Below are 24482 nucleotides of genomic sequence, written 5' to 3'. Positions count from 1 at the left end.
GCTAATATATTTATTTCATTTCATTTGCGATTTTCATTAATAGTTAACGTTGTGTTATGCTAATGAGCTTGCGGGATAATTACACTCCTGGATACAGGTTTTTTTCGTAGCTAAACGTGATGAACAAAACAGAGCGATTTGTCCTAAACAAATAATCTTTTTTGAAAAACTGAACATTTGCTATCTAACTGAGAGTCTCCTCATTGAAAACATCTGAAGTTCTTCAAAGGTAAATCATTTTATTTGAATGCTTTTCTTGTTTTTGTGAAAATGTTGCATGCTGAATGCTACGCTAAATGCTACGCTAGCTATCAATAATCTTACACAAATGCTTGTTTTGCTATGGTTGAAAAGCATATTTTGAAAATCTGAGATGAGTGTTGTTAAGAACCAATTCTTATTTACAACGACAGCCTACTGGGGAACAGTGGGTAAAACTGCCTTTTTACCTTGTCAGCTCCGGGATTCGATCCCAGTTACTGGCCCAACGCTCTAACCACTAAGCTACCTGCCGCCCCGCCCCAGAAAGGGAGATGAAGGTAAGGCAGAAATAACCAATTCATTTGTACTAAGTCCCATCACTCATATCAAACTGTCCTTTCCCGCAAATATAACACTAACAAAATTCAGAAGAGCACTGTGGTGTAGGCCTTTTCACAGTCAGGCTGCTGAGCTGACACTAAACTCCACCAGTCAGATAAAGGAAAAAGATCCATTCCTTCCATATTTCCAACACGTTACATTACAAATAATCCAATTACAGCTTGCAGATTGAGCTGAAAGGGTCAGATAATGTACAGTGTCTCCATGTTCCTTAAATCACCCAGCCAGAGTTCTAAACACCCGAGCAAACAGGCAGAAACACAGGCTGCCAGGAGACGCTGTGGGAGGGCCCCTATAACTCACATTAGAACAAACACAATCATTTGTTCCACTGGGTTTTGTGGTTCATGCCCCCTCCTCCCCCGTCAGATTTGATGGGGGGAGTGTTTGATCCTCTGAGGAGACGAGGGGTGGAGGAGGTACAGTAGAGAGGCCCAGAGAGGGAGACACTGGGTGCCTGGTGGGTACATAGCACTGTTCAGAGGGTATTGTACTGGAGGGAGAGAGGCAGCGAACAGGCTAGGACCAGTCACTCTGGTCTCTTGGACCCTGATTGAACAGAATCCCGTGAAGCCATTGTCTAGTCTTGTCCAATGCACTGTCATATATTTTGGTTCAAGGCACACAGCAGCCCGTAAAGAGGTTACTGTTATTCCCAGCGCTAAGCCAAAGCCCAGCTCTAAAAATTTGACTGAAGATCTAAACACAGACTTTGTGGACGGACGACTCACTGATGGGAACTTGGCTTTGGAGAAGGGGAGGTAGAACATTTAAAGACATTCTGTCCCATCTTCAAAAACAGTCAGCCAACTCCTCAGCATCCAGACACACACTGTAAATCTGATCATTTCAGAGTAGCACTGGCTATCGATCATCACAGCCAGTCAGCCAGTCCCATCTCCTATGCAGTCAGTACGATGCTGTGGTGGGCGAGCTTGGTTCTGACCGAGTGTGTGGGAATGGAGTGACAGACACTGGCCTGCCTGGCTGTCAGCAGCTCTGAGCCATAACCTTGAGCAGAGCATGAGAATCAACCCTGACCTTCTAGCAGCACATTCTTTTCAAGCAGGCAGCATAACATCTCTTAATTAAAAAACAGATACGTCCTGTTCTCCTCTCCACCACAAACTGCATTCAAAGCACTGTTCTCTTTTGACACATTCAAGACTTAAATATTTCCCTTCCCATCTCCCCACCACTTCCCTTTCAAACCACTTCATACCTCAGAGGAGAGAGCCCTGTAGTCGACACTTACAAACTATTTTCTATGTAGCCGGCGCTCTGTTTATCCTTTTCATTCTCACACCTACATGCTAATTTCCAAAGCCCAGTGTGGTGCTAGGACCAACCTGCCATCAAAAACCATTTCAGTGGCAGAGTCGGACATGACCCCCTGTACCTTCCTATTACTACGGCTACCTCCAACTTCTCCAGCAGCCATGGAGCTTCGCCATCTGCAAAGAGAAAACACACAATACAACGTTTCTGCCATCAAGCCATGCCCAAAGGTCGGTGTCTCAGCCCGTTTATCAAAAGGGTTATATTTGACTCGAGCTGGTGACAGCACACTTCCGAAATCCGCATTTATAGTTGTCCTGTGAGTGGACAGACAGAAAGACAGCTGGATACCGCCTAGCTACGGTGGGTATCGCCGATATGTGATGACTCCAAATCGGCATTACGGTCTGGCTCATGGAAAACGCAGCCATGTATCTTTCAAATAACCTGCATTTGGCGATACTATGTTCTCGAGACGGGAAAAATAGTATCGTATAAAACACCTGTGTCCAGTTGCATGTGGTTCAACAACAAACAGAGAACATTCTGAAAGTTATTAAATCCATGTTCTGCGCTGCCCAAATAGCTTCCTCGCCATCTTAGCTACCGCACACCTAGCATTTCCCAGCATCTTGGCAGGAACTAGGATTGTCTATGTGCCTTGGCAAGTGTAGAAGTAGATGGCGGCACGTCACAGATCGACCAAAACAAAGATCTACACACGCAAGAGGCATTTCTCACTCAATACAAAACATGAGAATTATCTCTGGTTTTTGTAACCACCTGCACATTTATAAAGATGCACCTTTTCCGGTTTCGAGAACAAAGAAAGAGTTGGCAAGTGCAGGTAAGTTGAAAAATACATGGAGGCGTTTTCCATCAGCCAGGCTGTATAACGCTGGTTGGAGTCGTCACATATTGGCGATATGCACCACAGATACCAACATCCTTCCCTCTGCAGTGGGATGAGAGAGAGAGCTAGTTGCCACTTCCTTTCAGGGTGGTTTTGAACTTGAGCCAATCAGCAGCTGAGCTGATTAATGGAACAATGACATCACACTCTTGGATATTATCTTAAAGAACGGTTCCTCCTCGGTGCTTAGCTCTAATGACTTGGAACAGAATGGCAAGAAAAACCTTGGGCAAAGGCACCATTTTATCCCCTACCAATCCTGCTCTTCACATTATGCCGCAAGCCTACTAAATGAACAAACTGTCAAACTTCTGCTCAAATAAGCTATAGAATCATGCGCTTATACCAGAGAACAATATAACCACAATACAGGTCTGCAACCTAAGTGGTTTAATGGGGCACAATAGTCTAATCAGTGGGGATAACCCCAAACAAGAATATTACATACGAGAGAAAAACAATACATGACACGCCAACACCACAAAGGTTCAACCTTTGAACGGTCCACAACCTCCTATATCATCTCATCATTCAACATGCGTACAAGGAAACCTAATCACACCAAAGTTCCCGCTCCTTCTGCCTCGAGTTCACATTCCTCAGCTAAAGATATGAGTGAAATGCCAATTTGCAGGGTAATGATGCAGAGTTGCTCTCCTCCCTGGCCACAGAGCCATGCCTGTTTGGAGCACACAGACTCTTTCAATAGAGCATTAGCATGTGGCCTGCCAGGAGGAGAGGTAGGCGGGTGGGAGCGGGGTCTGGGGGAACAAAGCCCCTATAGTCGTCTCAAGCCAGGCTATGAGAGTTATGTAATATGACTGGCAGGGCCCACTTTCCTGTTCAGAGTGCTGCAGACTAATCCCATTGAAGAACAGGCCTACTTTAGAAAGGGGGAGAAAATCAACACGCTGGTAAAGAGTAGAGGCAAAACAGTGCAGGGAGAACATTCACAGGAGAGACACCCTTTCATCTGCACTACCATCCAACACAGCACAACTCCCAACCAGCAGATAACGCTGACAATAATATCAGCACTGCCGAGGGCTGGGAGCAGGCTAAACACAGAGAGACAGAGAGCGAGCGAGCGAGAGACAGGGAGTGGCAAAGAGAGAGAGGAGAGAGGGGGGGGACAGCGCATGAAACAGAGGGAGAAAGAGGTACACAGTAATCCTACGTCTGTTTCTGCTAACCATTGGCAAAGTGGAGGATGTAGAGCAGTTAAAAATAAAATCTGATTCTGATTTACTCTACTGGTGCCTGGAAACCATGTGACTGGCATCACATGAGGAGAGGTGGGGGTGGGGAGGAGAGAAATGGTAATGACAGCATAATGAGCTTTTTGATCAGTTTCCTTGGTTTCCACTGACAGTAAGCAGATACGATGTGATTTCAGAGGTAAACATCACCAGCTCCCGTTGCACAGAGTCTGGCTAAAGAGGAGGCTACAGGAGGACAAAACGAGAGTAGGGAGAGAACGAAAGGGGAGATCGATTGTACAGCCCCCATGCTGAAAGTCTGTGTGCCGGGGCTGTGCGCCGTGGGGAAAAAACGGCAGTCTCTTCAAAGGCGTGGGGCTGCCACCACTTACTGATCAAGCAGCACGGTCACATGAGCCGCATGCAGGAGAGGGACTCTTCATTAGTGACACTGAGCTCTACGGGAGCGGTGACCTACTTTCCAAACCAAGTCGCTCACCACACAAAACAGCCACACACACACACACACACACACACACACAAAAGCCCACACCAGCTAAAACACAGAACCCCTTTAACAAAGGGACAGGAAGGCAGGGCCTGGGCATGCACTAAGTCCTGCTCTTAATACACACATTCCAGTCGAGAGTGCAGGGCTTTAAAGCGGCCAGTTGGTACTAGCACTGCTCCTGTCTGTCTGTCTATGTCTCAGTTCCACAGCAAACCCTCTCTATAGTGCCATATGAGTGTAGTTTATTTAGAAACTGTGATGGTTTGGCGAAAAGTGGCCAGTCAAAACAACAAGACTGCTGGAGTACAGAAATTACGGGCCTTAGAAAACAAACCCCTTTCTGTAAACATAAAAAATAAATAAAAAAGATACGATGTACTTAAGGTTTGAACACGCAGTAACAAACACAGGGCCAAGAAACAGAGATGGCTCCAGAGACAACGTGGAGAGAATGTAGCAATACATACCGATTCCATGGCTGTCCTCGGATGGGTGACGTTAAAATCCTGCTTTAAAAAGGGCTGCAGTAGAGAAGTCCAACGAATCCTACAAAACAAAACAAAACTGGAGGATTAGTTACCGAGATGCTGGCTGGCGTTTCACATTCCTAATGAGATCTGGCGTAGGGAGTCATCTTCTCCCATTCAGGTTGTGCTACTCCCCCAACATTGTATGGCTTCCAGAAGAGGCTGGTCTTAGTGCAACCTTTCAAAAGGTCAACGCCTCACTATGCCAGCCTCTCCTACCCCTGTAGACAGCCCCTCACAACCAACCCCACAGCCACAGCCCCCCAGCCAGCCCCACAACCCCCCCAGCCACAGCCAGCCCCTCAACCCCAAGCCATAGCCAGCCGCTCAATCCTAGCTTTGTCCAAACTCTGAGGGCAGGGGTTTATCAGGATTTGAACGATAGAGGGGCTTTTCAAAGGCCTTCAGTTGTGCCACCTCGGTTACATTCCTGTGTCGCTGTCACCTAGCCCCTGGTTCACATTTGTTCCATGGCAGTTGTTCAAATACCAGTGAGTGTGTCCACTAGCACAAATGATAAGTTGACTCAAGAGGACCACACACACCCGCAGTTAGGCTCAGTGGTATTGTGGAAAAGTATATGTATAAAGGATAGAGAATAACATGATTTCAGTCTTAGAGTTATTAACCAAGAGTTTGTTTCTTTTCAGAAATGAATTAAATATAAAAACGGGCTTTCGCTTGCATCTTGTCCTCTTCCCTTCTGAAGAGAACAGGTGCAAAGTGTACCAAATCTGTCAGAGTGCCATTAAACTGTACAAGGCCATGAAAGCAACATTTCATCCCATTAGTAGAGATGTTAACGGTTACATCGGTTAGCCAGCGAAAATATATTTGACCGGTTACATCCAGTCTATAGGTTAATTTGCATCATTTTGTGGAATTATATTGCAGCGTGTATTTTCGTTAGTCGTCAAGAATCTTATTTATCACACGCGCAAACCTTACAGAGCCTAGTTTGAGGAGCAGAATAGCCTATTGCCTGTCAGACAACGCAAGATGAGCTCCTCAAAAAGCTGGTACTGGAGTGCTTTTATAAGCAGCCATTGCACAACAAATATGCAATGTAAAAAAAAAAAAATGTTTTAACAAATTCTAAAATGTTTTGATGGCCACGATTAAAAGCAGCTAGTATTTCTCAATCCTGCTTTAAAAAAAAGGGCTGCAGTAGAGAAGTCCAGAGAATCCTACAAAACAAAATCGCCATGAGTGCATAGGCTATAAGTCAATGGTAGGCAGGCTGTCAAGCGTGTCAGTCACCCACCGATATGCAATGTGAGCTGGAGGCTGCATAATAGTTTGAAACGTGAACATTTTACTTCAAATGAGAAATGCCTTATCTTGCTTCAAAGTAGCCTCGCCAAAATCCAGCCATAGAAAAGTGGAAGCAGTTATTTTAGAAAGACTTCCTGATGCCATTAACCAGCATTTCTCTGTTGTTCTATTGGTTTTCATATCAACTTTCTTTCGCTGTTCAGAACCCAAAGGCACAATCTTAGTCATATTAGCAACTCATCGTAGTTGATGTTATTAGATTCCCCCTCGGTTTCTGAGATTTTCATTTGTCACATTCTTATTATGTCGCATTTTTCAGCTCCGCTGGCATCAGGTGCTCTGTTTAGAACAGTGTTTTCAGCTCCGCTGGCATCAGGTGCCCTGTTTAGAACAGTGTTTTCAGCTCCGCTGGCATCAGGTGCTCTGTTTAGAACAGTGTTTTCAGCTCCGCTGGCATCAGGTGCTCTGTTTAGAACAGTGTTTTCAGCTCCGCTGGCATCAGGTGCTCTGTTTAGAACAGTGTTTTCAGCTCCGCTGGCATCAGGTGCCCTGTTTAGAACAGTGTTTTCAGCTCCGTTGTGCCACGAGAATTTCTATCCCAATGTTCTAACGGAACTATTTTATCTGTCTAATTCCTGAAGGTTGTAAATCTCCAAATCAAAGCAATAGACTGTCTCAGCCTGCAATAGATCAAAACTTTATTCTGTCTTCAAAATGAGAACACAATACTTTTATTGCACACACAAATGAACTCCACAGATTCAGGTGGGCTGAATTATTCCACAATTCACATACATTGTTTGTCACACTTCGGCAACCTTTTTCTCCCCAATTGTTTAGTAGCTACTATCTGGTCTCATCGCTACAACTCCCGTACGGGCTCGGGAGTCCTCCGATACACAACCCAACCAAGCCGCACTGCTTCTTAACACAGCGCGCATCCAACCCGGAAGCCAGCCGCACCAATGTGTCGGAGTAAACACCGTGCACCTGGCAATCTTGGTTAGCGCGCACTGTGCCCGGGCCGCCACAGGAGTCACTGGTGCGCGATGAGACAAGGATAGGCCAAACCCTCCCTAACCCGGACGACGCTAGGCCAATTGTGTGTCGCGGCCGGTTACGACAGAGTCTCTGGTGGCACAGCTGGCGCTGCAGTACAGCGCCCTTAACCACTGCGCCACCCGGGAGGCCCTAGACTAGCCATTTCTAACTGTTTTTTCTCCTCCCTAGGGTGGGGAGGCCTCATTCCAGTTATTAGTTTCACCGTTATCATCACAAGTCAACACTTCAAATAGTAACACAATAGCCTAGTCTTAAAAAGTCTAGTCACACACAATATTGGATTATGACTAACACATTTCATACAATTATATGGTTTCAGGGTGAAATACTTTAGTCATTATCTTAAACATCCAAATTCTATCAATCCACCCTTTGACTAAATAGTACATCTTTACAACATTTGTTTATTTTTTAAAAATCACATAACACCCATAAATGTACAACGTCTATTTCACCTCACCTGGGTATAGTTATATTTCTACTTCACTATAACCTTCACACGTTAGAACTAAGAAAAGTTTTAAATTGTGGATCATCGGGGTCGAATTGGTCATCATCGTCCACCATTCCAGGAGGCATGTAGCATTCATCCCACTGGTCTGGGTCAGGTATGGGCTCATACCTCACCATCTGCTGGGTCACAGCAGATTCCAACGCCTTGCTTCCCAACTCTCAGACACAGGGAATAAGACAACCACATGGAATAAGACAACCACATAATACGGGCATACCCATACAAGCAATAGCAGCCCCCAAGATGGTAGCTACTATGGTTTTCCATTTGCCAAACATTTCATCAAACCACTCTGTGATGTATTAACCCCCAAGTTCTTAGCCCATTCTTCACTAAGATCTGTCAACCCAGCCAATACCTTCGTGACGCTTCCGCCTGGTGCGGTGTTATTTGGAATGAAAGTACAGCAATGAACCCTTATCATTCTACATACCCCGCCCTTTTCGGCCAATAACATATCGAGAGCCAGCCTATTTTGCCAGGTCATGAGGGAGGTGGGAAAAAATGTACTGCATCTTCGGTTTCATTCATGAATCTCTTGATTTTAATAGATGTAATTAATCCAATCCAAAATTGTATTTATTGTCAATCACCAAAAGAACGTAGTGGTAAAGCCTTCAACTATTTGATTCATAGCTTTGTATTCATCTGGAACTCCTCTGGGGTTGCCAACAGCATCCATCTAGACAGGGCTACTCCCATCCTGGTCAAAACTCCTCCTGTGCCTACTTTGGCCTCCTATAACTGGCCTCTGATCACTAATTATAACTGGTTGGACCAATAACACCAGGGCAAAAGTACCTACCCACCCTTTTGGTAGTATCTGTCAGATACGTCCTTTGCTGGTACAATCCCACCATTCAGCCGTTATAGGGGCTGTGAGGTTCAGAATTTTCTCCTGTGCTTCCAAATCTAAGTCAGTCACATTAACTACTGTCATACAGCCATTAAAATCACCTACATTCTGCCCCTCTCTGATTCCTATTTTGTAGGTCACTCGTCCTTGACGGTCGGTATGTGGGTAGTTTCTCTTTTACTTCTTAACAATGGTGGGGGTGTAGTATAATAGGTGCCGGAAGGTGGTGGATCTGGATGTATCAGGACAATTACCAAGACTATGATGCAGCTCAGGGTCCCCCATATTCCCAAAAATCACCAACCCTCTCCTGTCCTTAGTCTATCTGCTAGGAACCACCCCATACCCACAACTCTATGAGCGCACAGTTAAAATGTTCAATTTCTGGCCTGTCTTTTACCTGCTTAACCAAAAATGTAATCCGTTGTCTACAGAAATAGATTCTAGTAAACCAAATCTAGGGATAATATCTTGACCCAATGCTTTAGCTATCGTAATCATGTCCGCCAAGTAAGTTGGGAACGCTTCTACCCATTTAATATATTTATCTATTATTGTTAAACACCACTTCTTTTCCTCACTTCAAAATAGTCCATTTCCAATTGTTGGAATGGATATTCTACCTGGGGGGTATTCCCCCAGTGGCACTCTTACTCTACATTGATGTGTTATCCCATAGGCCACAAAGTGTTTCCTAACCTGCTATACCCACCCCCCTGTTGACACATGGCTCTGCCCATGTGTCAATATTGCCGCATATCTAAACCGTGACTTAGGTAAATGATCCTTATGCCAAACATTCTGTAGGACCGCCCCTTTTCTTTTCCACATGTCCAATTCCTTTTGGGGCGCCCTGTCTTGGCTATCCTGTAACAATTCTCTTTCAATTGTTCTGTCTTCTTTAAGATTTATCTGTGCTGCTGTGTATGGTTTCTGTTCCTGTTGTAATGCTAAATCTATGTTGGCCAATTCTAATACCTCGCAGTCTAGATCACTCTCACTATCCTCCTCTTACCAATCTAGTCATGCTTCCTCTTCTTCAGTCTTCCGGACAACTCCTATTCTTGTTCTGTCTGTCTGGGTACGGTCTTTGTCTCTCATCCTTTGGAGGAGCTCAGATGTCCTGTTTTGTCACAATTAAAACACTTTCTATCGTCTGATCCTGTTAATTTTTTCCCCTTCTCTGTTGGGTCCCTTCCCCTTAAAGCCTCCTTTATGCTGGTCTACTATTTCCCCAAGAGTTACTATTAGATACTCTGCTCCTTTCTGTTCTTCTCCTCTTTCCCATGGTGTTCATGGTGAATTGCATACCTCTTCACTTCCGCCAAAGTGGCAGTTCCCCATCCTATCAGAATCTTTTTTTATTGCCTGACAAGTTTCAGGTCTCAGACCACTCAAAAAAATGATATCTTCAACTGTTAATAATATTGCCTCCCGGTCCAGGACCTACCAATCCACTATTTGCATTAAATAGCTCCCTCAATCTTACCAAATACTGACTGACTGTGTCCCTGCTTACAGTCATAGATTTGAGAAAACTCTGTAGTCGTAATCCCTAAGATTATTACATAGAGGATTCAGTTTGTCTCGATACCCTCCTGGACCCTTCTATCCCTGTCTTTGGGTATACTATTTAAATAAAAATCTTCTAATAATTAAAACTAATGCAAAACATAGCATATGTTTCATGTGTACAAATTAAATCTCTCCTTCGGGAGTCCACTTTATCTAACAATAACATGGGTTAATCATAAATCAGTCCCTTCAATAAAGTTATATATGTTGCATAGTGTGGGGTCTATTATGTACAGTAATTTGCCATCCCTAAGAACTGCAACATATTTATTTTCATAATTCATTTTTAACGCTTATAAAATCACTTTCTATTTCCATCTATTTCCTGCCCTGTTGCCTTAAAATATGTCCTAAATACTTGACATAAGTCTACCATAATTAAAACCTATTCTTGCTAACTTTATAACCTTATTCAACAAAAAAATATAATACTAGAATATCAATTTTACAGCCTTGTGTTAAATTTCTCACGGAAATATCATCTACATACAACAGCTAACTACCTAAGGGAGAATACAAGTTGGATTGGTTACTAAACATTACTTAAGCAAAAATAGTGGGACTTTCAAAATAACCGTAAAACAATTTATAAATCCGCCTTCGCCCCAAAATTATAAATCCAAACCATCTGGGTGAAATAAAATTTAAGACAAACTTATTTACCAAATCAGAGAAATATCTACTATCTATTTTTAACAAATTTAGGAGAGTACTAGAACCAGGGATGCAAAAAAAAAACCTCTTAAAAATAATACTTCTATTTACTCCTTATAAATCCAGCACCACTAAGCACCACTCTTTCGGACTAAAAACATGGACAAGTTTCAAAACACATCTTCTCCTCCAATAATAACATCATTATCCATTATTTAATTAAACATAGGTTTAATCCCTGCTATTACTTCTGGTTTCAATAAATACTGCCTTCAATAAGGTCAACAAAACAATTTAGGAGTAACAGTTACAGGTAAAACTCCCACATCTGCCACTCCTTTTAACCATAACATCTCCGGTATCCCTGTGTCTAGCCTAAAACCTTCAGTCAGTCTTTCCATATCCCTCCTGAACCCTTCTACTCCAGTTTTTGGATGGACTATTCCTTCCACTGCTAGACTTTCTGGGCTCAGGGGAAGGCTAACCTTTTTCTGTCTCATCTCCATCTCTCTCTCTCTGCTCTCGCTATCTTTATTACTTTCGTCTTTCTTTACACTTGCCTTCTTTTCCGGGCTTCAGACAGCCACACCCTGGCTGTATCAAACCCTCGACCTGCTGTTTCATAGTTTATCTACATCTAGACACCCTTCAAAACCATACTTCTTCCTCCACTTAGGTCAATCCTTTCTATGGGTAATTAAATCTTCCTTACAGTTTACTATGACATTGAATGCTTACAGGAATTTAATCTGGTCCATTACTAGTCAAACTTTTTGTAAGTCCAATTCTTCCCCAAACCTGTTGTTTCCCTTATATTATCTCCAGTTTACATGCACTTCTATTTAATCATAGATGTGAGTTTGTCTACGTCTAGACGTCCTTCATACACATAGTTCTTTCTCCACTTAGGACCATAATAGATGTTCCTCTTATCCTTGGATTCCACATACCTCTCATGCCCGGTTAATTCCGGGACCTCCTTTGAGGATTTACTTCCCATGTTAGTAAACCCTCTCCTTTGTTCCTTTGGAACTAGGAATAATTAGTATTATGACTTTTGATAGATTATTAGGTCTCACACGTATACATACGGGTTCAGTGATCTTAAAAATCGATTTTATCGTTTGTGGCTTTTGGGTCATTGCGGACCCAATTCCTCCTGTTTTATTCTATATTTAACCTCGCCCCGTTTAACATTTACAGTGGGGCAAGAAAGTATTTAGTCAGCCACCAATTGTGCAAGTTCTCCCACTTAAAAAGATGAGGCCTGTAATGTTCATCATAGGTACACTTCAGCTATGACAGACAAAATTAGAAAAAAAATCTAGAGAATCACATTGTAGGATTTTTAATGAATTTATTTGCAAATTATGGTGGAAAATAAGTATTTGGTCAATAACAAAAGTTTCTCAATAGTTTGTTATATACCCTTTGTTGGCAATGACAAGGTTCACACACACTGTTGCTGGTATTTTGGCCCATTCCTCCATGCAGATCTCCTCTAGAGCAGTAATGTTTTGGGGCGGTTGCTGGGCAACACAGACTTTCAACTCCCTCCAAAGATTTTCTATGGGGTTGAGATCTGGAGACTGGCTAGGCCACTCCAGGACCTTGAAATGCTTCTTACGAAGCCACTCCTTCGTTGCCCGGGCGGTGTGTTTGGGATCATTGTCATGCTGAAAGACCCAGCCACGTTTCATTTTCAATGCCCTTGCTGAGGGAAGGAGGTTTTCACTCAAAATCTCACGATACATGGCCCCATTCATTCTTTCCTTTACACGGATCAGTCGTCCTGGTCCCTTTGCAGAAAAACAGCCTCAAAGCATGATGTTTCCACCCCCATGCTTTACAGTAGGTATGGTGTTCTTTGGATGCAACTCGGCATTCTTTGTCTTCCAAACACGACTAGTTGAGTCTTTACCAAAAAGTTATATTTTGGTTTCATCTGACCATATGACATTCTCCCAATCTTCTTCTGGATCATCCAAATGCTCTCTAGCAAACTTCAGACAGGCCTGGACATGTACTGTCTTAAGCAGGGGGACACGTCTGGCACTGCAGGATTTGAGTCCCTGGCGGCGTAGTGTGTTACTGATGGTAGGCTTTGTTACTTTGGTCCCAGGTCTCTGCAGGTCATTCACTAGGTCCCGCCGTGTGGTTCTTGGGATTTTTGCTCGCCGTTCTTGTTTTCATTTTGACCCCATGGGGTGAGATCTTGCGTGGAGCCCCAGATCGAGGGAGATTATCAGTGGTCTTGTATGTCTTCCATTTCCTAATAATTGCTCCCACAGTTGATTTCTTCAAACCAAGCTGCTTACCTATTGCAGATTCAGTCTTCCCAGCCTGGTGCAGGTCTACAATTTTGTTTCTGGTGTCCTTTGACAGCTCTTTGGTCTTGGCCATACTGGAGTTTGGAATGTGACTGTTTGAGATTGTGGACAGGTGTCTTTTATACTGATAACAAGTTCAAACAGGTGCCATACTTATTTTACACCATAATTTGCAAATAAATTCATAAAAATCCTACAATGTGATTCTCTAGATTTTTTTTCTAATTTTGTCTGTCATAGCTGAAGTGTACCTATGATGAACATTACAGGCCTCTCATCTTTTTAAGTGGGAGAACTTGCACAATTGGTGGCTGACTATATACTTTTTTGCCCCACTGTATCTAGATACTTGACGTTGAGCTTTCGCTATATAAATTCCTGAAAACGATATACCGAATAAGAATCCTGTTTGACTCTAGTGATTATCACCTTACCTACATCAGATTTTTTTACAATGTATACGTCTAATGCAAGTTTAGATCCTACCCCCAAAATCCATGACTAAAGACTACTGACCTTATTCCTGCAGCAGAGAATTCAATGTAGGTTGGATCTCATCACCGTTCCTGTCGTGTACAAGTTCGCCTGAAATGGACCCTCAATTTCAGAGGTCAGGCCTTTGTCTTACGGATTCCTGATTCGCCCGTGCACGGTTTCCGTGTCCCCTGGGACGACAGAAACAGGTATTGAGATCCGGCTCGAAGGACCAAGTTGTCACGAGAATTTCTATCCCAAAGTTCTAACTGAACTATTTTGTCTGTCTAATTCCTGAAGGTTGTAAATCTCCAGTTCAAAGAAATTGACAGTCTCAGCCTGCAATAGATCAATACTTTATTCAGAGAGCGCTCTGTCTTAAAAATGGGAACAATCTTTTTATAACACACATACAAATTAACTCACACCAGTAGAAACTCAACCTCTTTAGGTGGGCTGTATTTTTCCACAATTCACATACATTGTCAGACTTCTGCAACATGTTTCATCGTCTTCTGCAAGCCTTGCCGTTTCTAACAGTTTCTCTCCTTCCTAGGGTGGTGAGGCCTCATTTCAGTTATTAGTTTCACCGTTATCAACACAAGTCGACAGTTCAGTTGTCCTTGAATGTCTCAAATATACCCTGCTCATATTGCGAATATAGCCTTTTGACTGTACGATAGAAGCATATTGTTGCATGCGTTCTCTTAATGAAAAATGTCAGTTCCTTGTATGCATGCATGGCAATTTCTGTAGGTCACGTCGTTTTACTGTTTCAATAGTCATATATTAAGAAAATGTTACATCTGCAATCCATTTTAATGGATGTCAATCTTAGCAGCTAGAAATGGGACAGCAAGAATCTCAAGTTAACATACCAACTGAAGTGACTGAAGTGGATGACACTAGAGCCCAGGCCAGGCCAAGGGCTGGAGGTGCCAGGGCAAAAAAGACAGGCAGGCCAGATTAAAGGGGCCAGGCCTCACTGGGCTGGGTGATGTGTCTGGTAAAATCAGAACCCTGTTGGTTCTCCCAGCAGGAATCTAGGGATTGGACTAATCCAGAATGGAGAGTAGAGCACTCCCTCATAATGGGGCTTGAATACAGGCTTGTAATCTTACTAAGAAAATCCCCCGGCCACACAGTGACAAAGTACACTCCCTTTAAGCCGGGTCATGCTAAAACCCGCAAGACATCACTCATGGATAACACAGATCAGTCTCTGGCAGACCAACCCTGGGTAAGCTCTTGGTTGGGTAGACTATGGACATCTGAGGATATCATGCCAGGGTTAAATTCAACTTGACACTGAGTGAAATGTTGTATGGAGCTTTAAACCCTGATTGGAGAAAAAAAAATGTGATAAACACCAAACTCACTGATTTCCCTTTGTGCACTTATGAACAAATGAGCGAGACAAGTTTCCTTTAAGTCACTGATAAGAGCCCCTACTACTAGAAAACACACTGCACATTAAAACTCCATTATCTGTCTACGGAGGGTCTCTTTCCCTCTAGGGCTGGCCAGAGGTTTTACTCCACTCGTAGGGTGGACGCTATGTTGACCTTAAAAGGGAAACATAGAGCCTGAGAAACCAAGCTCCAGCGCTTTGCCGCAGCTCTCGGGGAGCTGGTTATTTTTCTCCTGAAAGAGGATGCTTCCACAATTATTCATACACTGGGAGGGATTACCAAAGACAGGAGTCCAGTTTCACCACAGGGCATGGGCCAGGCTCTGCAGACTTCATGCCAACATAGTTGAGACTGTTTAAGCTCCCAGTCATTGCAAGGCACCCAAGCCTACACTTCTCAAACATCTCAAGCAGGATGACTCAGCCAAAAACACATGGCTCCTACCTTGTGGTAATGTGGTGGCCCCCTCATGCCCGGCACAAGACTCAACGAGAAGAGACAGCTATGTCTGTAGGCAGGGGGCAGGGAAGACCAGGTATTTTAAGAATGCCAAAACAAGTTCATCCTGTGTCAGTATTTGAAGCTTCCTGAAAGTGTTTTTGCCCTGGCTGTAGTGAGGCAGAAGTACACAAATGCTCTTGTGCAAATATCCATAGTCCCGTCTGGCAGAGGCAGCTGGGCAGGATGTGACATATGTTTGGCGCGGCGGCTCAAGTGGAGACGGCAGAGACATCCGACTAGTTTAAAAAAATACACACACCCATGAGGTAATTTACTACTTGCTGACGTTGCGCTGGACTAGAAGTCACCCGTTCACACACACAGAGGCAGTGCAGGGAGCTGCCAGTCCAATGTGTCCAGGAATTGTACATTTATGACTGGGGAAGTAGTAAAGTCTAACAGGACCAAACTGGACCTTTAATCTCTACCACATGGGTGGACAGAGTGCTGGGAGCACCGACACGCCACCATAGGTTTGGCCATTCACAGTCAAACCCAGAAATCCTAGTTACTTAGACTTAACTGAAGGGTTGCAGGGCATGTGGGGAGCCTGAGCTATTTCTGGCCCATTTTAAGAGCCTCTTTGCAGGGGCAGTGAGGCTTGAGTGAGGCCTGTCTGCAGAGAGAAGAAGGGAGATGCTGAAGTTATATTCATTTTCTTTCCCTTTTGGTTCTGTGCTACAGCTTGGTGCCCCTCCAGGGTCTCCCACCAAAGAGTGTGTGTGTTTGGCAAACAGTGGCCATCCAGGCACAACATCTCCAGGTTACTACTCCAATTTATTTCTGTGTGCTAATATACATGTTTAGCAGGGTTCTCTGGTGAATGAGACCGGTTCCCCAAAACCAGCCGTGTTTACAAAACTTGTGTTGAGCCACACTGAGGCACTGAAGTGCTCATTTGTAACGGCTGCATCTATCCTGGCTAATTAGGTTTGACTCAGCACAACGGGAGATTGAGAAGGTAGGCAACAAGTAAAAACTGCCGATTGAGGCACAAAACCTGGCACAAAAATGTCACAAATATCCAGAGATACTAATCAGCATGGCTTTTAGGTGAGCCTACCAGAAAGACCAGGGTTAGAGAGCACTGTCAGCACACAACTAGCCTGTAGCTTCACATCCAAACACGCTGCAGGACAGGACATAGGCCTACAAGTACTAGCTAGTTCTCTCCCCTTCTGGCTAACATCCCTGTTCTGCTCCTACAGGGGTAAGGTTTTATGGATATGGCCAAGTTGATGAGAAGAAATACAAGTAAAGCAGGACATATAGGAGTTGACCTAAACATGCAGAAGGTCAGGTGAGAGTTCAAGCCTCCCCTCCCTTACCCCCATCCTGACAGTAAGCAGTCGCAGCTCAGGACAAAAGGTGTTCTTTCGCATGTTTGGCTATTTGAAGTGAAAATACTAACACTGTGTTCTAAAACCAATCCCTACTAGATATGGGGTATTTCAACATCAACAGGGGAATGCCAAATACTGGACTTTGTTCATGATGAGTGGTGTGCACATTTGTGCATGATAAGGCAAGTCATACCTCTGACAAGTTTGAGAACCTGGCCAGTGTTGATTTCAACTACGGTCTCTGTATACTCATGAGTCCAGCTTTGAGGCCCAAAGTCCAGGGTTTTGGAGTTGGGAGAGCAGTCATGGCCAATCCTAAGACCTAGCCTCAACAGACAATGGCTGCTCTGTTAAAACCATACCACACTGTGTCCAGATAACTGCCTGGAAATAAGACAGAGGGAACACACACAACAACGTTAAAACTCAGACCCTCGATCTCAAACACAAAACAATTACACATGCCATAGAGCCATAGCTGTTTAAAGTGTATATTTCCGGTGATTAGTCTATGTTGCAATGGTGATACGGCTGAAAACACTGGCTGTGCCTGTAGGAGAGGAGGGGTGGGGGGGGGAATACTGGACGCAAGAGTGTTTACACATGCTATTCTGAAGCTCAAAGCAAAGACTGGAAAATATGGAAAAGAGAGCCGAGCTACTGAGAGCAGAGGTCAGTCCCATTTGAGCTTTAGTAATATGGCTGGGGGAAGGTAAAGTGAGTGGGGCTCTAAAAACAACAGGCTGGACTGTGTTGTTTCAGCCCGGGCTGCCACTGTGTGTCTACAGCCTGGCCCGTGGCTTGTGCGAACATGCAGGCTTATGTGGGGCACCAGTGCATTGTGGGATTACGGCAGAGACGGGTGGTCTAATGGTCGCCCGAGGGCATGCACAGCCATCCTTTATCGTGCCTCTTTTCTGCCCCCCCCCTCCTCCTCCTCCTCCTCCTCTCTATTCTGCTCCCCAGGGCATCGGATTAAAGGAAGCGCCACCATTTTCACAATCTGGTCAGCTCCATTTATCTGGGAAATCTGAATGATGAGGCACCCCTTCCCTTCTTTCCCTGTGTCCCTGGGTTACAGAGCACCTCTCCAGTCCTCTCTGGCTGCCCTATCGAGAACACATCTGACGGAGCTGACAGCAGCCTGGGACTGGGACACTAGCTCCGACCTTTGTCTGAACACTGAACAAGCATCACAGAGCAGACACGGACACAGGGGGACAGGGAGAGTCTGCACTGCTCACCTACAGAGCAGCATGCACACAGACAGCACTTCCCTTAGCTCCATGTTTTTGTGGGCGGGGCACCAAGCTGCTCAGGGTGGCGTTGTTATTCAACAATTGTTTGAAGAGTGCATTTTTTCAAATCTGTCCCAAAATACAAGTATTACTAAATAGAATACAGGAATAGACCTACTGTTGTGAATTATTCTTGAAAACAATATGTTAACCCAGTTACCCAAATAGCTGGAGTGTTGTGTACCAGGGAAGAATATTACACATTTCCAGTAGGATCTAAAACAGCAGGAGCTCTGTAAACCCAAACTGAAAACAATGAGACTAAATGGCAATTCGGGTTTCCATTATTTAGATCAGTTGTGTTAATACTGTGAATGATTCACTAGACCAAACACACAACAAGCTCTTACAGTTTCACTTCAGAATTGGACCTTCAGCCATGTTTCTCAAACGTCAAATTTCAAAGTGTAAGGTTAAGTTTTGGCATTAATGCCGAATGGTTAAGGGTTACGGTTTGGGATAGGCTTGACTACAATCTCAAAAACAACTTTCTATCTGGATTTGAACATGCAAACTCTGGATTCAGAGGCAGATACTTACATGCATGCGCCATCCCAGTCCACAACGACATAGCTAAACACACTTGGAGGTAACAGCGCCCACGGCTGCCCCCGCGCCCAGACATGGAGAGACGTCTTATACTGGCTTGTATTACGTGTGAGCTGGCTGCAAAAACGAGTAGGAGTTCAAAGCAATACAAAACATGATAAATAAGTAGTACGGCATGGGTGTGTGAAAGGAATCATGTGTGTGTTGGCAGCCTGCTATCCGAGCAGTCCTCCTTTTTTAACATTGGTGCACACAGCACCTATTCTTGGCTTCCATTCGTTCACAAAAGCATAGCCTCCCTCTACCCCCTTTGATGAGACACAGGCACTTACTATCGAGACAGGGGTCGCGTAAGAGATCAGAAAGCAGCATTTGATAAGCAGACCATCAAAAAAAAAAAAATTAATTTTAAAAATGTTTAAAAAAAAAAAAAAAAAATTTAAAAAAAATTAAAAAATTAAAACCATTTCAACCTGCATTTTATATTGAAAGTCAGTGGGGTTTTTTGCTGATCAGGGGAGTGCAACTAAACTTTTCCACAGAAAATGCATCAGTGCAGCACATTCAGAAAACAGCTTCATTTTCATCAGATGACAGAAGCGCAATGCTATTTGGCCAGGAGACACACAAGTAAATGAGCATAAAATGAAAAAGCACGGTCTTTTTTCAAAAACTATGCATGGACATCATATTTATAAAAAATAATTTAATTTTACATTTTTTAAAATGTATCATAGAAGAAAATGCAGCCAGCTATATTTCTTAATGTTTTGCTTTAAGTTAATCTAGCATTTTACCAGAGAAAAGTAGACTACTTCACCGAGAAAAGTACAGGAGAAAATTAGCTACACACCTGTGTGCAGTCTCGTGATCGAATACTCATTAGTGAATTCTCAAGAGTGGAGCACAAAATGCGTCTGATACCGAACAGATATTACAATAAGCATTTTAGATCTGCGCTTACAAAAAAAAAGACCCCTGTGAGAGCTGATATGTAAACAAGTGGTGCATGTTATTTTCCACCTTATCCAATATCTCACCCTGTCCGCCTCTCAAAGCCCCCACAATAACTTACAGCTCTGAACAACCGCAGCTTAATATGACTGACGCGAGAGTCCAGTGGCAGCCTGCAATATTTCAAGCATCAAGTATCAGAGCTGCACGCTTATTTTAATATCTTACAGAAGAAAATTAGAATCAGCCATCCCATCTGTCCTCCACATTGGAGAGGAACCTGACACTGCCACCTGAGGGGGAGGGGGGTGCGAGCAGCATGTGAGAGAGACCTGCACACTGCCCCTCTTCAAAAACATCTACATTATTGATCAGGCTGGCTCCTGCATGCCAAACCACCTCACTGCCAGCGCAGGCAGGCGAGGCTGCAGAGAAGCAGTCAGGCAGGCAGGGGGACTGAGAACAGAGCCAACACCACAGGCACAAACACTCCTTGCTGTTTGCACTCACGTGCACATCCATGTTTTGTATTCTAAAGACTGCAGTGAAATGAACTAACATTTTCTGATTATTCATGAACAACAACATATGCCCCATCGTTTCTTTCGTCATGGCCTTTGATAGGTTTTTAGCAGAATAAAACAAAATGTTCAACAAGGTACTTAAAGCTACACACTGAAATAGGGCTAAGTTTTAGTCCTGAACATGATATTGATGACAGAGTTTGACTACTGAAAAAAATATATTATATATAATCATTTTTAAAAAGCTATTTGCATATGGAAAAGATAAGCTTGTGCCTTCAACTAGGCCCCCATAACAGGCATTCCTGCAAAATGAACATTGCACTTTGACCACAGTTCAGACATATGGATCTCATTGACTTCTAAACTGGAATCCAATTCAATACGATTTTGAGCCTGCCCAAAACAAGCGATGTCATAAGAAATGCCAATGTCCATCTGAAGGGATGTGCATTATTACCCCAGGCCCACGTAGAGAAGGCCTCCAACATGGCCAGGGTAGGTTAAGGATAGAGGGTCCATCTGAAGGGATGTGCATTATTACCCCAGGCCCACGTAGAGAAGGCCTCCAACATGGCCAGGGTAGGTTAAGGATAGAGGGTCCATCTGAAGGGATGTGCATTATTACCCCAGGCCCACTTAGAGAAGGCCTCCAACACAGCCAGGGTAGGTTAAGGATAGAGGGTCTGTCTAATAACATATTATAGTCCTACGGGACAACCACATCCCTTCTGCATTCTATCTTAAGATGAATGCTCTAACTGTAAGTCGCTCTGGATAAGAGCGTTTGCTAAATCACCAGAATGTAAAATGGGATGAGGGACAATTATGAAGGGAAGATGGGCAGAGTGATGCAACCAGATGGTGAGGAGAAGATAGAAGTTAGAAAATAAAAAAGGACGAAATTAAGGGATTTTATCAAATGAAGGAAGAGAGGCAGGAAGTAGAGGGGAGGGTTGACTTGAGAATCAGCACCATTCCTGACACAGTGACCAGTACTTGTTTGTTCAGCACAGCCACACCGGGCTCACACACTCGATCAGCAAAACACCCAACATTCTGCTGTTGTCAAGGTAACCATTTCTCCATACTGCGAAACCCAGATTCCCACTGGCCCGAATCCAAAACGTGTGCTTTTAATGTATGTGTGCTTTCTCCTGGAGAGTTTCTGCTTCCTTTTTTAAAGAAATAAGAAAACCCTTCACAGAATTCAAGAGGAAACATGAGTATGATAAATGAGTGAGTTGTGGACGAGGAGGTCAAAATGAAATCCAACCTCACCTATGGGGGGGCAGACATCCCTGGTCTCCTGTTGATACGGTCTTCTGAAATGACAATAACACTGCCAATTCAAAATGCCCCCTAATTAAACCATAAAGACTTTCTAAATGTCAGGCAGGCAGCAGACATGCACACACATCTTCACTACCATGGCTGAGTGCTTGTTTGTGACTGACTAGCTCACAGACCCGATGGGAGGGGTTGATGCCCCGCCCCCCCCCGACTGTGTACCACATACACATGCCCTAGTGCAACAGAGGTGGATTAAGGGTCAGCCTGAGAACACAGATTTAACAACCCCCCCCCCATTTGTTTTAGAAGACCCAAAAATGGAGGCTTCAGAAAATGGACACAAAAAAATTCTAAACCAACCCCATAGTCTTCCCTAATCTAAAACTCAGCAGCACATTTCTCAGTACCAAGTCCAACCCCATCTCGTTCTACAGCCCATCATGGCAATCACCACGGTGATGTGTACATTGATATTACATTTACACTCCTCTGCAGAAGCAAATCAGAGGGAAAATGCCAAGTTGTCAGAATTGCTATTGTGACCAGTGAGCTGAGATAAGGCGGGGCTTTACCTAGCAAAGACTTATAGATGACCTGGAGCCAGTGGGTTTGGCGACGAATATGAAGCGAGGGCCAGCCAACGAGAGCATACAGTTTGCAGTGTTGGGTAGTATATGGGGCTTTGGTGACAAAACGGATGGCACTGTGATAGACTACATCCAATTTATTGAGTAGGGAATTGGAGGCTATTTTGTAAATGATATCGCTGAAGTCAAGGATCGGTAGGATAGTTAGTTTTACGAGGGTATGTTTGGCAGCATGGGTGAAAGAGGCTTTGTTGCGAAATAGGAAACCAAATCTAAATAGATTATAGCTTCTTAATGTGAGTCTGGAAGGAGAGTTTACAGTCTAGCCAGACACCTAGGTATTTGTAGTTGTCCATATATTCTAAGTTAAAACTGTCCAGAGTAGTGATGCTAGCCGGGCGGCCGGGTGCGGGTAGAGATTGGTTGAAACGCATGCATTTAGTTTTACTAGCATTTAAGAGCAGTCGGAGGCCACGGAAGGAGTGCTGTATGGCATTGAAGCTCATTTGGAGGTTTGTTACACAGTGTCCAAAGAAGGGCCAGAAGTATACAGAATGGTGTCGTCTGCATAGAGGTGGATCAGAGAATCACCAGCAGCAAGAACGACATCATTGATATATACAGAGAAAAGAGTCTATTCGATGCTAATGCAGTATGCCACAGGATGTTTTTGTGCTGGTCAAGAGCAGTCAGGTCTGGAGTGAACCAAGGGCTGTCTGCTCTTAGTTTTTTTTATTGAATAGGGCATGCTTATTTAAGATGAGGAGAGCACTTTTGAAGAATAACCAGGCATCCTCTACTGACATGAGTTCAATATTTCTCCAGGATACCCGGGCCAGGTCAATTAGAAAGGCCTGCTAGCAGAAGTGTTTTAGGGAGCGTTTGACAGTGATGAGGGGTGGTCGTTTGACGACGGACCCATTACGGATGCAGGCAATGAGGCAGTGATCGCCGAGACTCTGGTTGAAGACAGAAGAGGTGTATTTAGAGGGCAGGTTGGTCAGAATGATATCTATGAGGATGCCCGTGTTTACGGACTTGGCGTTGTACCTGGTAGGTTCCTTGATCATGTGTGTGAGATTGAGGGCATCTGGCTTAGATTGTAGGACGGCCGGGGTGTTTAAGCATGTCCCACTTTAGGTCACCTAACAGTACGAACCATAAATGGGGGGGGCAATCAATTCGCATATGGAGTCCAGGGCACAACTGGGGGTGAGAGGGGGGGGGGGGGGGTCTATAGCAAGCAGCAACAGTGAGAGACTTATTTCTGGAAAGGTGGATTTGTAGAAGTAGAAGCTCAAATTGTTTGGGCACAGACCTAGATAGCATGACAGAACTCTGCAGGAGATTGCGACCCCTTTGGCAGTTCTATCTTGGAGGAGAATGTTGTAGTTGGAAATTTCAGAATTTTTGGTGGCCTTCCTAAGCCAGGATTCAGACATGGCTAGGTCATCCGGGTTGGCGGAGTGTGGTAAAGCAGTGAAATCAATAAAACAAACTTAGGGAAGAGGCGTTATATGTTAACATGCATGAAACAAAGGCTTTTACGGTTACAGAAGTCAACAAATGATAGCGCCTGGGGAATGGTGTGGTACTGGGGTCCACAGGGAATGGGTTAACCTCCACATCACCAGAGGAACAGACGAGGAGTAGGATAAGGGTATGGCTAAATGCTATAAGAACTGGTCATCTAATGCTTTGGGAACAGAGAATAAAAGATTTCTGGGAGTGGTAGAATAAATTCAGGCATAACGTACAGACAAGGGTTTGGTAGGATGGGAGTACAGTGAAGGTAAACCTAGGCTTTGAGTGACAGAGGTTTCGCCTCTGGTGGGACCAGTTAAGCCAGGTGAGGTCTCTGCATGTGTGGGGGGTGGGACAAAAGAGATCTACGGCAAGGTGAGGGGGACTGAGGGCTCTACAGTGAAATAAAACAATAAGGACTAGCCGAGACAACAGTAGACAAGCCATGTTGACATTAGGGAGAGGCATAAAGAAACAAAATGAGGTACCATGTTATTGAAACAGTCAAGGGGGCATCAGCTGTGTAGCCGAGTGATCACCGGGTCCAAAGAACAGCAATAGGTGAGTCAGGGAGCCGTTCAGTAGTCAGTACTACGCTAGGAGAGTGGGAGACACTGCGCATAGAAAGCTAGCGGGCCAGGCAAGAAGATGGGTCTTCGGCGGCATCGCAATGGAAAAGCCCATTGAGACGACATCGGGCGACCACGTCGGCGGACCAGTCGTAAT

General features: G+C 44.2%; 1 protein-coding gene across 4 annotated transcripts in view; it reads right to left on the bottom strand.

Moving 5' to 3' along the window:
* LOC115112162 (ankyrin repeat domain-containing protein 11-like) overlaps positions 1 to 24482 on the bottom strand; it is a 173923-nt gene that overhangs the window by 133359 nt on the left and 16082 nt on the right. For 3 of the 4 annotated variants that reach the window (XM_065011879.1, XM_065011882.1, XM_065011881.1), the window contains exon 2: positions 4972 to 5050. The gene's annotated coding sequence lies outside the window, so the exon portion shown is untranslated. Of the gene's footprint in view, positions 1 to 4971; positions 5051 to 13813; positions 13963 to 24482 lie in introns of all 4 variants that reach the window. The other variant, XM_065011880.1, reaches the window with a different exon arrangement.

Source organism: Oncorhynchus nerka, linkage group LG27, assembly GCF_034236695.1.
Source record: "Oncorhynchus nerka isolate Pitt River linkage group LG27, Oner_Uvic_2.0, whole genome shotgun sequence".
Classification (NCBI taxonomy): Eukaryota; Metazoa; Chordata; class Actinopteri; order Salmoniformes; family Salmonidae; genus Oncorhynchus; species Oncorhynchus nerka.
Note: the sequence above shows the minus strand (reverse complement) of the source record. Positions and strands in the feature narration are given on the sequence as shown.